General features: G+C 42.5%; 1 long non-coding RNA gene across 1 annotated transcript in view; it reads right to left on the bottom strand.

The window, feature by feature from the left end:
• Window positions 1-7,176: 7,176 nt before the first annotated feature.
• Window positions 7,177-15,783, bottom strand: part of LOC118686341 (uncharacterized) — a 39,775-nt gene continuing 31,168 nt past the window's right edge. Inside the window, exon 3 of the long non-coding RNA XR_004980143.2 lies at window positions 7,177-7,647. This is a non-coding gene — a long non-coding RNA (uncharacterized LOC118686341). The remainder of the gene's footprint in view (window positions 7,648-15,783) is intronic.

Genomic DNA, 15,783 nt, shown 5'->3' with positions numbered 1-15,783 from the left:
CACCTCTCTGGCAGATGTGTCCCACCAGTAGAGCTCCAGCCTGAAAGAGTGCCTGGGGGGTGGCTGCAGGAACACGAGCAGCTGGTACAAGATTCGGTCCTCAAAGATACTCCAGGATTCATGGATGCCGTTCTTCCCAGTGGCCGGGTGCATCTCTGGCATGAAAGTGTCCTTGGAAAGCACTCGGCAGACACGGAGGACGTCATGCATCATCTTCTTCACATCCTTGCAGATGTCAGACAGTTCCTGCATGGGCAATAGGTTGGGCACAGAAAACAGCCTGACCCTTTGGCATGCTCCTTTGAGCTTCTCATCCTCATTGTCATTTCCTTCCTCGCTGCCAGAGCTGTCCTGCACACGGCAGCTGCAAGGGGCGAGCTTCATTTGCCAGGCCAGCCAGCAGACCTCCACGAGCAGGGTTACTGCAGCAGCCCAGAAGAGGCAGAGCTGCAACCCAGAGAGGAGTGGAGCTTCTTGTGGGGGGGACCTGATCCACTCAAGCTCCTGCTGCAGCCTCATCACCTCCTGCTTCAGAAACTGCTCGTGCTGCTGGATCTGCCGGACCATGGCCATATCAATCTGTGGATCTTGTGTCTGCCCAGGCAGGACGGCCAGCACAGCCAGGAGAAGGATGATTGTTATAGCCATGGCCTGGAGGAGATGGGAGAAAGGTTTATCCAACAGACATAACAGGCTTGAAGGGACCGCAGACCCGGGCTGGAGACAGCACTGGGCCCATCCTGCCCAGGCCACCCTGATGGTCATCCTTGGCTGGGCTGTGCCCCATGAAAGGGCAAGAGACACCTGAGCTCTGTTCTGAGGCCCCATTCCTGCCATGCTGGAGCATTCCATGGAGCCAGGGGCACCTGGCACATCCCCAAAGCCTCCCTGGCACCACTGGGAACCCTGAGCTCTTCTGCCCCCCAGCCCAGAGAGTGGCACCCTGACCTGCCCTGTGGGGCCCAGGCCTCACTCTGAGTTAGAAACCCCCCCCGGGCATCTGTCCCATTCCCCATCCATCCCAGCCTTCCCTGTGCACCTGCACTCACCAATTGCCCAAGTCCAGCTGCAGGGGGATTGCCTGGTGTTGTTCCTGGGGATGGCTCCCACTGTCACCTGCTCCCTGTAATGTCACAGCCACCAGAGCTGACAAGCCCCAGACTTCAACCCTACCCCCTGCTCAGTGGGTCCTGGGCATCTGCACCAAGTCCAAACCCCACTGCAGGGGAGGTCCCAGGGGGTCTCTTGGCAAAGCAGGGACAGGCCCAAAAGCCAGCACAGGGAGCCCCAACTCCCACTGTCCCCAGCCCCAAGGGCAGAGCCTTGCCCTGCTCTGAAGGGCTCAGCCCTCACTCAGGGTTAGGAACCCCCCGGGCATCTGTCCAGTGCCCCATCCACCCCAGCTGCCCCCGTGCACGTGCACACACGAATCAGCCCAGTCTGGCTGCAGTGGGGCTGCCTGGTGCTGTCCTTAGGGACAGATCCCACTGTGACCCATCCTCTGTGATGTCACAGCCACCAGAGCCTCATCACCCAGCTGACAAGAACCAGAGCCCACCCCCAGCCCCTCTCAGCGAGTTCTGGACATCATCACCAAATACAAAATACACCAAATACATCATCACCGCTGGGCAGGAGTTCCTGCGGCTCTCCTGACAAAGTGGGCAGCCCAAGCCACCCTGATGGTCATTCCCTGGCTGGGCTGTGCTCCATGGAAGGACAAGAGACACCCAAGACACCAAGAGACCCCAAGAGTCTCCCGAGGCCCCATCCCTGCAACAATGTGCCATAAAACCCTGGGCATCCAGCGCATCCCCAAAGCCTCTCTGGGCACCTGGCACCCCCCAGGAGCCCTGAATCCCTCTGTCCCCAGCCCCAAGGGTGGTCCTGGCACTGACTGACAGACCCTGGGATGGACTGACTGACCCTGGGATGGACTGACTGACCCTGGGGTGCACTGACTGACTCCTGGGATGGACTGACAGACCCTGGGCACCAGGGATATACACACTCCATGATCCCAACCCAGTGGACAGAGCTGTGGCCTTTGCACTGATGGTTGCCTCACCTAAAGAAGCATCACATGTAATCTCTCTCTGACCATATCTTTAAAATTTTGACCTTTGCAGTGGTTGTGTCAGTTATTTCAATTGATTCTATAAATCCAGTTGGGCTCTTACAGAAGTCTGACTTAGATTTACTCGGTTCTGAAAATACTGCAGGCAGTTCTAGTGAGGATTTCTGGGGACAATAACGCATCTCTGAAGAATTTCAGTTCCAAATACAAGTTTCTAGACACCTCAAAAACTTTCCTTAGCCCTGCTGCACATGTGCCAGGACTGAAGTTTGTGTCATTCACCATGTGCAGAACTGTACATCTCATGGGCCCCCTGTCCGAAGCCTTCTCCAGGCAACAGGAGCAAGGGGGATGTCAGCAGGATGGATGCACATCCTGTGCTCAGGGTCACCTTTTGTCAAGGTGGTGGGGACCTGAGGTCCCAAGTGGAGGGAACACAGAATCCTACAATCATGTAGGTTAGAAAAGACCCTTGAGATGAAGTCCAGCACCGCCAAGGCCACCACTAAACCACGTCCTGAAGTGGCACTTCTGCATGTCCTTTAAATCCCTCCAGGGATGGCCACTCCTTCTCTGGAAGGAGAACAGGGCAGCCTGTTTAACACCTGAGCACCCTTTTGGTGAAGAAATATTTCCTAATGACCAGAACTGGTGGCAGCCTCCACACCATGCAAACCTGGCTTCTGCTTTTTGCACAGATCTGGTTCACACAGGCTCATGCACACATTCCTGCCCAGCCAGTGTCACTACCTGGAAAAATGGGGGTTAATATCTAATTAAAAAAGTCAGAAAACAACTTATCACAACTTAAGTTACCTTAAGTCTTACCTGAGTCATCAGTGGGAATCAGTGTCCCTTGTATCTTGCTCTTGGAGGTACCTCAGTGCCTCAGACTGTGCTTATCTCTTCCACATGCATGTGATAAGATCCAGCTGACTGAGTTTGTATAGCTCCTCGTGTAGTCTCATTTTTGCTGCTATAGGCTTTGGTAGTGCTTTTCCAGAGGCACAGTTTCCCAAAGGTCAATAACAGCACAAGTCACTGCTTTCCTTACAGCATCCCTGGCTGGCTGCTGGTGCTCAAGGCAATCCTGTCCCAGAGGAACTTGTGCCAAGGGAAGGAGGAGAAGGGATCTCCACTGACACATTATTCCAGCTGTGCTGGAATAATATCTATTGAATGGACTTGGAGAAAAACCCAGTGAAACAGCCTGTTGTGGATATGGTAGAAATTACTCAGAATTTCCATGGCTTTATTAACAGGACAGGGAAAACACAGAAATTCATTTCTGTAAAATAAAAGTCTAAAATCCTGATCTTCTGTCCTTTCTGCCTTTCAAGCTACCACTTCCAGATGAGAATACTGGAAAAGATTGGATTATCAGAGTAATAAGAAAATAATGGCAGGAATGTGCAGTTTGCAAGTGTTGTATGGTCACTTAGGGAACCACAGCCTGTGGCATAATTTAGACCACATCCAAAGGCTGCAATGATCATTCCTCAGTTCCAGAGGTTGATCAAAACACCATTCTGAAAATGAATGATTTATAGTTGGCTCCTCGTTAGCCCTCTACCTCTCTGCTTGCAAGTAAAAGAAAGAAAAGGAAGCAATCCAGCCAAAAAAACATGTCCCAGTTGGGTAATACACTTACAGATTGGAAAGCTGTGATTTTTTTTCAAAGAAATAATGGGCTAAGAATTTTGTTAGGGAATATGACATTAGGGAGTAATTGTAGCAAAATATTAATCATATTATTTTTCCAGTAAAAATGTATTATAATGGGATTAAATACAGATCAGAAATTGGTTAAAGAGTTAAAATATTATACTTTCTGTGGGATTTTTTCCATTAAAGGTAGAAAGAACTGCAGATGGAGAAGTGTGTGCTTACAACAAGTATTATACATCACATTCCTTATGTAATTATATACTCTGTGCATATAAGGAATTATTTAGCAGCACATATGTTAACATATGACTTTTAAAAATGCCAGCTATGAAGCTAATAACAAATAACACCATTTAAAAAACAGCCCCAAGGAGCAGAATATACTTGGTATAGCAAAACTATCAAGTGAAGAATATGCTGCTCCTTAACATTAAATGTTTATTTCTAATTTGAAGCAGGAGGTGTCATACCAGAGAATTAATCTCTAGCGATAGAAACCTTTATGAGTCTATGCCCGCTTTTGCCAGCAGGTGCATCCAGCTTGCTCCTAAAAGACAGAGCTGTAATCACCATGGGGCACATTATCTCATGGTAAATGTAATTCTTACCAGTGCCTTGGAGAGCCTTGTCCATTTGTGTGTGTTCATCTCGTGCAGAGCTGCTACAGATGAGAGCCCTGGAGGAAAGCAGGATTGTGCTGGGGAGGGCACAGGCTCATCTGCATGAGGAGCAGAGACTTGTGTTGTTGAAGAGAATCTCTTGATAAAGCTGAAAGATCATTTCCTCAACTCAGCATCTTTCCTCACTGTGGATTTGCAGAAGAGTGTGAAATATATATATATATATATATATATATATATATATATAAAATCTATGTGAATATGTGTGGTATTTTCTGAGACCCCCATTGTTGGAAGGAAAGATGAATCTGATTCCATGTTCTTAGAAGGCTAATTTATTATTTTATGATCTATATTATATTAAAGAACACTTTACTAAAACTATACTAAAGAATAGAGAAAGGATACAGACAGAAGGCTAAAAGATAATAATGAAAAACTCATGACTCTCCTCAGAATCCCAACACAGCCTGCCTGTGATTGGTCATTAAGTCAAAACAATTCACATTTTGGATAAACAATCTCCAAGCACATTCCAAAGCAGCAAAACACAGGAGAAGCAAATGAGATAATATTGTTTTCCTTTTTCTCTGAGGCTTCTCAGTTTCCCAGGACAAAATCCTGGGCAAAGAGATTTTTCAGAAAATATGATGGTGACAAATATGGTTTGTTTTTTTTTTTTTTTCTAGTGAAAGTTGTTGGAAATTCTAGAATAAGATTAAAACACATGTATTATGTGTTCATCACACAAACATGAAATGAAAAAAACCAAAAAGCCAGTAAGTTTTAAACTTGTTCAACCACTTGGAAAAAGGAGTTTTAAAACCTTAACTGCCAGTAACATGGAACAGGTTGTCCAGAGAAGTTGTGGCTGCCACATCCCTGGAAGTGTTCAGGTGTTGGATGGGGCTTGGAGCATCCTGGTCTGGTTTAAGGTGTCCCTGCCCATGGCAGTGGGGTGGAACTGGATGATCTTTGAGGTCCCCTCCAATCTAGGCTGTTCTATGGTTCTGTGATCCTATTATTTCACTTAACACGTTAAAATATCATGTTTCTGCTCTGCCTGTTTAAATAGTTTCATGGTTGAGTCTGAAATGAGCCATTTCAGTTGCAATTGTTGATTAGTAAAATCTATTTTCATGTCAATAAATACAAGAGGATTCTGTTTCTAACATTGGACCACGTACAGGAAAGCAGGAGGGGTCTGGCCTAGCAACTGCTGAGTGTGCACCAGAATTATCAAAGGAGCACCAAACCCAGCTGAACCTCAGGTGGTCTCTGGGCACCTTCAGAGATGACAGCTTTATTAATTTAACAAAAAAATAGGTAGTAAATGTGATGGCAGAATATAAGCAGATGGCAGAATATAAGCAAATGGCAGATACATGAGAAATACATGACAGACGGAAAATAAATGGTAAAATAAGGCAAAATGCAATTCTAGGAGAAGTCAAATCTTTTGGTATAGAAAGAACCACAACTCACTCTGGATTTCAGCTATCAAACACCTGGATTTTATTAGGCTGTGTGATCAACAATACATCATTTCACACTTATAGCCAGTGAAGTAATGGATTCTGTGTAATGAACCAAACACAGAGTAAAGTTCTGTGTCTCAGCAAGACAAAGGGAAAGAGCAACCAGAAGAGATGAAGTCAGAAACAGAGTTTGGAGCAGATAATTATGGTTAACAGAGAAGCAGTTACATGAAACAATAGGAGTCAACTCCTGGAATGGCATCTGTGGCTATTCAGGAAGAAACATCCAGGGAAACAGAAGACAGGCCTGGGAGGTTTGTTTGTTACACCTTGCTCATGGCTGTAGTTCATAGAACCACAGACTAGGTTGGGTTGGATGAGACCTTAAAGCTTTTCATGTTGCTCATGATGTCACTGGCCACATTTAATTCCATCAAGGCTTTATCTTCCTGCCCTGGTCCCTGGCTGTCCAGGTAATTTCTCTGTGCTCCTCCCCTCTGACTGCCATGAAGAGAAAGGTGAATCAATGGGGTATAAGATGTAGATAATTACAATTGGACTGGGCAACTGTGGCATTTAATGAAAGAAGATGGAGAATAAACACACTGTGTTAGCACAATTGTAAAAAAGGTAACAATATCATCTCTAAGGCAGGCACTGGGATGGGAAAAGTTAAACGTTTCCACATGAACAGAACAATTTCCACAGTCAGGCTTTTCTTACAGAACTTATCATTTTATAATTTTTTAATTAGGCTGGTTTAATTTATTCATGATTGTTATTAAATTTACAATACTTTTCAGTTCTTAAATAATTCCTGTATTTTATCCTGAGGCAAAATCTCTTTTGCCTCTGGCACTTAAAGCCTTCTCACTCATCTGCAATAACTCCACTATCTGACTTGAAACAAAAGAATAAGAATATGGAGCCACACAGGGCAGATATCCAGCACTGTTATAATTTAATACTTCAGCCATTCATCTTGGGAACAGTTTGTGCCATTCATCAGTGTGGAAGCTTTGCTTCATGTTGTCACTGGGGCATCTCTGTGTTATCCAGTGATATCCAGCTCAGTCATGTTTGGGGACCAGCTCCTTTTTCTCCTGCCCATTGATACAGGCTCTTTTACAGGGCAGTTCAAGCAAAAATCTGCTGTTTGTGCTTTGAAGCATGCACCTAAAAAGCCTCTCTTTGTTCTGTGATCAGAGCATCAGAGCAGGGGCCTTAAAGGTTGTAACAAGTCATTCAGTAGCAGAGAGCCTTAAATGGGGAAATGGGGTGACTAACATTTTTCACCTCTCTTTTCCTTTTTTTTTTTTTTTTTTTGGCTTTCTACAGTAGTATTAGTCTAAATAAATCCATGGATTAAGACTCAAGAATTAGCTACATGAATAAAACACAACATTTGCAGCTCATTTCTATTCTTCTTTCTCCTCAGGAAAAATTGTGTGTGGATTGATGAGTGCTTTGATTTCTAAGGTTCTGTTTGAAGGAATTGCTTACCATTTATTATTTTCTTTTCTCTTACAAAATATTTAGTCTGCTGTATTGGTGAAATCAGTGCAAGGCATTAACTTGATATAAAACACAAGATGACAATGAATTTGATGACTCTTAGACTGCAGACAAATCTTTGTCTCCTTATTATATTAAGGTATTTCATGTGAGAGAAAAAATGTTTTCGTTGTAAGAGCAAAGTTAAAAATCCCAAATCTTCTTCCAGAGCTTTAAGTGTTCGCTTTGGTCTTGCAGATGTAACTCACCCATGCTGAAATAATACTCCTTGATTCTTCATAGGAAACCCCTGAAGGAGCAAAAAAGAACATTTTTTCATTATGAGGATTTAAATATGGGGTAAGAACAGCTGCAGCTTGTAGCTGTTCAAAGTGTTAATGGCAGTGTAGTCCATTCACTACAATGCCCACATCACATTTGACTTTTGCCCTCAACTGTTTTCTGCTGAAGCTGAGTTTTAGTTCTTTTTCCAATCAAATACGAGTAATAATGTGAGATCTGTGCCCCAGTCTGCCAAACTGAGGATTCAAGACCTTTTAGGACAGTAATGTAATTTTTTGTCAGTACAGCAGAGCTCCCGAGTGCTCTTCCTGAGAACTGCACTCAGCTTTCATTTCATAAAAAGCTGGTTGGCTCAGTGCAAAAGAAATTACAGTCCCAAAATAAAATATATTTTGTGTCAGGGGACTTAGCAGGGGACATTTATGCTACCTACTGTGATAAGACAGGCAATGACTTTTCAGGAAAACAAACAAGAGGAAGAATTGTTAGGCATATTTCTATTAATTATTCTGCTTTATCTGGCTCCTGGCTTTATCCTTCTGTATGCAAAACTTTCTTTTTCCGATACCATTTTCACTAATGGTGACAGATTCAAAAAAGTAGAAGTAAATGTTCTCTTTTAGGAGGAAATGTTGCTTCATTTCTCAGAAAAAGTACCCTGAATTCCTGAAAATGTTCTTTCTGCAAAATATCTTATCTTCCTGATTAAGGAAGGAATATTCTGTTCTTTGTCTTTCCCAGGTACTGTTTCATTTCATATTCTCCATGAAAGGAAAAGCATTTTACTACACCTTTGTTTTATTTACTTATTTGGAAATGTCAAATTATTTATGCTTATTATCCTGCACCTTGGAACAATTAGGTTCCTTTGTATAAAAATGGATTTCATCTATAACCCCAAAATTCAGGATCAGGTGAGAGCTCATGTCTGTAAAATCTCCTGTCAGATTTCAGCTCTAAGACACCCTTCCAGACAAAACTAACTCATTCAGTTGTTGGGGTTTTTTTAACATAAGCACAAGTCAGTTATCATTTAGAGACTGGATTATGAGTCCAGGAACTGAAGACATTTGTTCCAGCCTGTCTTCAGTTGCAGAGCTTTCAGATTTCCAGCTTCCTCTCTCCACAGAAGCTCTCTTGTGAAAAGACTTGTGCTACTTTCACCATTCACTTCATCCAGAATTATCTGGAAGAAACTTTCCTCTCTTGGGAAATTTCACCAAAAAAAAAAAATCAGATTTTAAAATTTTAATAAATTATAATGCCATTTTGTAATGTGAAACATTATTTCCAAGCTGTCCTACTGATGACTCAATGAGCTTCATGAGTGTCAGGGAGTTTATCCTCACGCGATCTTTGTGATGTAAAACAATCAACACTCATTCTTCCAGTGGAATGATGCACAGAATCACGAAATCATGGAATCCTTAGGGTTGGAAAAGACCTACAAGATCATCAGGACCTACGAGATCATCAGGCCCTATGAGATGCTCAGGACCTATGAGATCATCAGGACCTATGAAATCATCAGTGTCGGAACCCAGGAATTCCTCTGGCTGCCCTGGAGGACTCGAGCCCCTGCCCAGGGGGCTCAGAGACCTTGGCACAGAGCCCAAGACCCCTGTGCCTTTGATTTAGCCCTTGGAAAAAACAACTGCCAACCTTTTATGAATAATTACAAGCCATGACAGTTTAAGTAGAATGATAGTGAATTTATCACGGGGTGAAAAATAGATTTTTTGAGGTTTTTAGAATGGGGGTTCAGGGGGCAAGATGGAGGAATCTGGGTGTGTCCAGCCTTTCTCTTTCTTCTTCTTGGCCTCCATCTTCTCCTCTGATGTTGGCACTTTTAGATTGGTTTAGAGTAGAAGCTCACTGTCTAACATAGTTGATAGGTATTGGAAAGTAATTGTAAATATTGTACACGTAGTTTTTAGTATAAAAAGATAACATCACCCCAGGGCAGGCAGAGTGCCTCTGACTGTCCTGCTGAGCGGACCTCAGCTGGCTAAGAGAAAGAATTTTATAGATAAGAAATAATAAACAACCTTGAGACCGAGAACTGAAGAGCTCTGACTCCTTCTTTGACTGCCGGGCTGGGAAAAGAGACTTTCTAACACATCTTGGGGTCACTGTGAGCAGCAAGAGATCCCGAGACATCAGGACCTACAAGATCATCCAGCTCATCCTCTGAGTGATCACCACCATGTCAAGTAAACCACGGCACAGCCAGCACCACTGGGACAGACCAAATGTTCCACTGGACACCATGAACAAAGTGAGCTTGGGAATCTCCAGGTCTTTTTAGTTGTTGATGTCACTGTTTACTTGTGGAGCCTCACCCTTTAAGTGTTCCTGGAAACAATATTCTCAACACTCAGGCAGGACCAAGAGACCAGAGGAGGGAAGACGTGGTCTGGTTACAGGGAGGGCAGCCTGGGTTAAATGCCTGGTCTGCACACTTTGATTGAGTTCTTTTAAATGGGCAATGGGAAGCAGTGTGGTAACTGCAAAGTCAGTTTTTATTTGTTTTCCAAGGACTCTCCATGAGCTACTTGTCAACTGGAGTTTTCTCTCTTTTTCTTTCTTTACTTTTTCCTTCTTTACTTTTCTTTCCTTTCTTTTCCTTTTTCTTTTCCTTTCTTTCCTTTCCTTTCTTTCCTTTCCTTTCCTTTCCTTTCCTTTCCTTTTCCTTTCCCTTCCCTTCCCTTTAACTTTAGTTTATTTTATTTATTTTTATTTTGTTTCTAATTTCTTTTTGTTTTATTGTGGTTTTTTTTTCCCTCTTCTTTTCCTTCTACTTCTCTTTTGTTCTCATCCCTCTTCTTTCCCTTTTCTTATTTGCAAAAACACTTTTTAGGAAGCAGAGAGATAAAATCCCACCAGAAGAAAAGAAGTGATTTCCTGGGGGCAATGTCACTGCTAATATGACACGTCCAAAAGCAGATGTTGGTTGCTTCAGGCTGCCCTATGATATTTTTTTTAATCTTTGACAGTGCATCATGGGGACTGGGAGAACTGTATTCATAGGGATCTGAAGTTGGTAACAATATTGCAAAATTCATGCTGTCCTGAATAAACTGCTCAGTAATAGCCTTACCCTCTGCACAAGGCTTTCAACAGGGCTCCAGCTGAACGAGACATGTAATTCAGAGCAGATGAAGCATAAAAACCCATAAATATTGTACAATGGCTCCAAAAGGATCATGCATGACTGCATACATCCTAATTGTCCTTGGTTTGTGTGTAGATTCAGCAGTGCAAACACCAGCGCCGTGCCATGAGCGCTACCAACATGGATTTCTAAACTAACCTCAGGAAACAGTGTGGGAAAACAATGCTTGATTATTAGTGCATGATTTTGACCCAGAAAAAGCTTCCCAAGTGTTCATCTGGCAGCACAGCAGGCTCATTGTCTGTAATAAAGGAACTATTTCTGAAGGAAAACACTACAAAATATAAACAGGAGAGAAAACCTTTGGAAACCCAGGGCACACAGGGAATATTTCTCTGTCTGCTCTGGGGTGCCCTGACCCCCAGGGCAGCACTGACTCTGACCCTCATTCATGGAGAACAGTTTCCTAAACTCCAAAATAGACCTGAATCTACAGAAGTGTGAAATAGATTATAGAGAGTAGTGTAGGTGTATCCCTTGGGGAGAAATTGAGGTTTTGGGATTTTTAGTGTGTTGTGGATGGAAGCAAGATGGAGGGCACAGGGTGTCATCCTGGGTTTCTTCTTCATGCTTCTTCTTCCTTTTTCTTCATGGGTTTGGGTGGCATTTTGTAATTGGGCAGAAGAGTCTGCATTGTGGGCTCTGTGGGATCAGTTATTGGGTGAAAGGGGAAATAATCTAGGTGTCATTTTTTAATTGGATAGTTCAGTCTTAAAAGACCTTGGAAGAAGAGATTGTTGGCCATTTTGTGCCTTCTAATGAAAAGCTGCAGAACTCACAGTAGTGAGACTGTTTTACTGATAAGAAATAACAAACACCTGAGTCCAAACATGAATTATTGTCTCGAGTGCCTTCAGTCCAGACCCAGAGAAACCCACAACTGGTACCCCCACAAAAACCCAAAAAATTCAATAAGGTGTATAAGAGCTGGATGTTGCACACATGCAATGCACAGGAGGCTGTGCTGCAGGGAGGGTTGCCGTGGAGACTGAAGGATGATAGCAAAAATGCAATAAGATCAGAGAGTGAGGTGCTGGGAGCATCCCAAACCAGCACTCAGCTCCTACAGAAGTAGGGGCAAGTTGAGATCTGTCCCTCTTTCTTGCTAAAGCAAGCTGGCGCTGGGCAAGATGAGACTGGGACAGGCAGCAAGAGTGGCACAGGAGCCACCAGGAGGTGTCACCTTCACAGGAGCTGCTCCCCAAGAAGCAACCATCCCAGGAAGAAAAGGATTTCATTACTGCTCACCAAGACTGCTGCCAGTGCACAGCTTTCCTTTCTCAGAATGAGGAGTAAATGACTTGGCCTTTTAAATAAAATATCTTCAGCATGTCCAGCTGGTGAATCGTGAGTCCTGTGTCCTACTCCCATCTCTGATAAAACCTTCCCTTTCTACAACAGGGAATATTAAAAGAGTTGCTGCTTCCTTTCTTGCAACTAGTACCACAGCTGGAGCAGGGAGTGCTCAGGATGAGCCTTGTTATTCTGTGCAGCAGAGCACAGAGGTGGCAGCCCCATCCCCTGTTCCCATCCCCTCTTCCCATCCCCTGTTCCCATCCCCTCTTCCCATCCCTGTCCCCACACAGAACACAGTGGAGGGGCACAGTGAGGGGCACTCACAGGTTGTCACAGTGGGTTTGAAGCTCCACCTCAAAACACAGGACTGAAATCCTGTCCCCAGAATCAATCCTATGAGAGTCCTTCAAAGAGCACAGTGAGGCCACAGTTCTCACATTAAATGTTAACTCCAGCAGAGGAGATGCTGCTTGCATGGTCAGCTGAGGCTTTGGGGACTGAGGCTGCTCAACCCCAAGTGTTCTTTTCTGATGGCTTTTCATGTTCACCATGACCCAGCCACCCTGAGCCCACACAGAATCCCACTGACCAAACGGTGCCAGGGGTAGGATTCAGGTGGATGTGAGGATCTCTCATTCCTAAATCAAATCACTCTTCTCTTCCTTGCCCCAAATGGTGACACCAAGCTAAAACCTGGCTAATAAAAAGCCAGACTAGTTACATTCATGGGTATTTTTTCTTTGCATCCTTTTGACCTTTAAATAATGCTCCTTTTCCTTTTTCTGTTTCTTTCTTTTTTTTTGCTTTTGACTGCACTTCTCATTTATCCTGCTGCTGAGTTTTCTAGCAAGGGAAACTAATTGGCTTCCTACATACTTGACTCTGGGAATGAAATTATGTGTTTATAGTCCAATAAGGTAGGATCTAGAACCCTGCAGATAAACAGGCAGTGAACCAGTTTATCAGTATAGATACCATAATAGGTGTAAGTGCTGGTAAAATTATATAATCAGGAATTGCTGATTAAAAAAAAAACCCTAAAAAAAAAAAAGCCAAAGAAACAAAACCAGAAAATTGCAGGTCCCAAAGCACTTTCAAAGCCTACAGTCCTGGAGAAATTCTTCCTGTACAAGAAGCTGAATTTTCTTTCATGTGCACAGCACATTGTTCAGTATGGAAACAGTATTGAAATAATTACCTGTTATTAAAGGAAAATTATTGGGACCACTTTTGGTCCAAAATTACAATGTGTAGTTGATTAATGGGGCATGCCCATGAGGAGAAATAGAATTTATAAATGAAACCCTGAAAGCTGCTAAAAAATTCTTAAAATGCCTAAGAATTATTTTTCTCTGAGCAGTTGTGATGGATGTATGAGACCATTTATCATAGCCAAGAAGTTTATGGTTTTTAATCAGGTAAGAAAGTTAAACAGTAGAGAAAACTTATACATAACTTCTAAATCATTGAAATTATTTCTTGTTATACCTATGGAAAAGCAACTCCTTCCACATATTACTAAGTTCTGCTCTCCTTTTAGTCATTGGTTTATCAACACCTCTCTGAGTAATAGAATATTATTTCTTGCAAATCATCCTATCATGCACACATAAATAAAAGATAGTAATCACCTGCTCCCTGTAAATAGCTCTGCTTATCAAGTACTGGGAATTTTTTAACTTGTTTTTAGTTTTAAAAATGTCCATTTGGAAAAAGCATATCAGTAACATGCAGTACCAAACTCTTCTGAGGTTACATATGCAGGTATTTCTTGTGCCAAAATGAAGGTGATATAATCAATCTAAATCCTTTTTGCTACCCTGTGCTTCCATGCAGTCTTTAACTCTGTGTAATTTTTTTTTTCCTCACCATAGGAATTCAATGTTTTTCAATCAGCATTTTGGATGGTTATTGAGGAAATGTGAGCAAGAGACCTGAAGCTCTCACTCAGAAGTCTGGATTCTGTAAATCTTTTTGAATTCAAGGTTTGCCAGATGAAATGCAGAAGGAGACCTTAATGTTCTCTATATTCATTATATAAATGTATAATCCATAAATTTCATTAGTTGCTGTAGTTTACCTATTGAATTAGCAGATCTAGGGGAGTTGCTTTAGCAGTACACAAACTCTAACGATTACCAAGGTGTTGCTCCAGTGTTTCCTCAATATTCCACTTCTTCCAAGTGCATCACAGTATGACTGCTTCAGGAAAGTCCATATTTTGATGACATGGTGGATTGAGCCTGTTTGTACCCCTGCTAAATGAAATACAACATAATACAGTTTCTTTATAAGCTAATTTTCCTGGTTCATGCTGTGTTTTGTGGCTTAGATGGTCTTCTTTTTGACCCCACACCACCTATCCATTACAAAATCACTTGACATACACACAATCTGTGAAAAATTGAGAACTTTGAATCTTAAATCCTTCAAAACTAGCTAGACTCGGAAACATGACAGTGCCTTGTGAAGAAGCACATATTTTTAAATAAGGGAAAAACTAAGGATTTAAAAAATTCACACGTTTTATATTCATCAGGTTGTCATTCCTATGTCAGACTTTGGCAAATTTTGCTGGAATCTGCCTACTATATCATCAGTGAGAAGTAAAAATAAATACACATCAAGTGTGGCTGCTTCTTCACCTTGATACTAATCAACCACCCCACCTGCCTGGGATCTCAATCCTTGCAGGCATCACTATTCAAGGTGTGAATAGTTGAAAGTTGGTTTTGGCACCTTGCTTTGATTGCAATCCTTCCCTCCACAATGTGTGGTTTGATCCTTTGCATACCCAAAGAAGCTTTTAGGAAGTGCCAGGCTTTAAAAAAAATCCTTTACCCTGTTCCTGTTAGACTTGTGATTTCTACAAGATATCAGCCTTCAACTTTGCACTCCTATTGATCAGCTGCTTTTCCTATCAACACTTCTACCCTTCACATCCACTGCTGAAAAAGTCACTCTAAACATTTGTGAAGAACTTCTATTATCAGTTTCAAATAGTTTTTTAAAACCTGCCTTGTCTCAGATTACCTATTCCTCCAGTTTTTTGCAGCTACATGGAAAGCATTTTTTTTTTTTAAACACAGCTTTCTCAGTGTCTTTATAAATTTGTGTCTTACTGCTGGGATAACTCACCACACATAGCTTGTTGACCTAAAGACCACAAGCACCATCCTTTTTCTCCTTTGCACCACTCTTTCCTATGCACTGATCTTTAATTAGAGCTCTTAAGACTACAATCAAGGCTTGAATGATGCAATTAAGATTAATATTCATAACAATTTTGGTATAGTGAGCCTCTAACAAAAACTACCAATTGTTTTGGAGGAACACATGCAAGCTTAGATATTTAAATCCCAGCTGCCTCAGTCCCGTGACTTTAAATATTTAAATCTCAGCTCCCTCAAGGAATGAAATAACTATCCCAAGGAATAATGCATTGGATGATGAGTAGACCAAGTCACTTGCTGGACATACTTTTATTCCTTTCTGTGATTTATGACACAGCAGCACCAGTCCTTACAGCTCCATGGCTGTTTGAATATAAAGCCTGAGTTTCAATAAAAATCCTGGCACCTATCCTCTGGAGGGGCTGGCAAGGAGAAAGCCTTGCTCCAAAGCACACTGTGCTCTTGAGTTTCAGCCCAGCAATCTCTGCTTGAAGGGTTG

The sequence above is a fragment of the Molothrus ater genome, chromosome 4, assembly GCF_012460135.2.
Source record: "Molothrus ater isolate BHLD 08-10-18 breed brown headed cowbird chromosome 4, BPBGC_Mater_1.1, whole genome shotgun sequence".
NCBI classification, from domain to species: domain Eukaryota; kingdom Metazoa; phylum Chordata; class Aves; order Passeriformes; family Icteridae; genus Molothrus; species Molothrus ater.
This window is presented reverse-complemented; position numbering and strand designations above follow the sequence as displayed.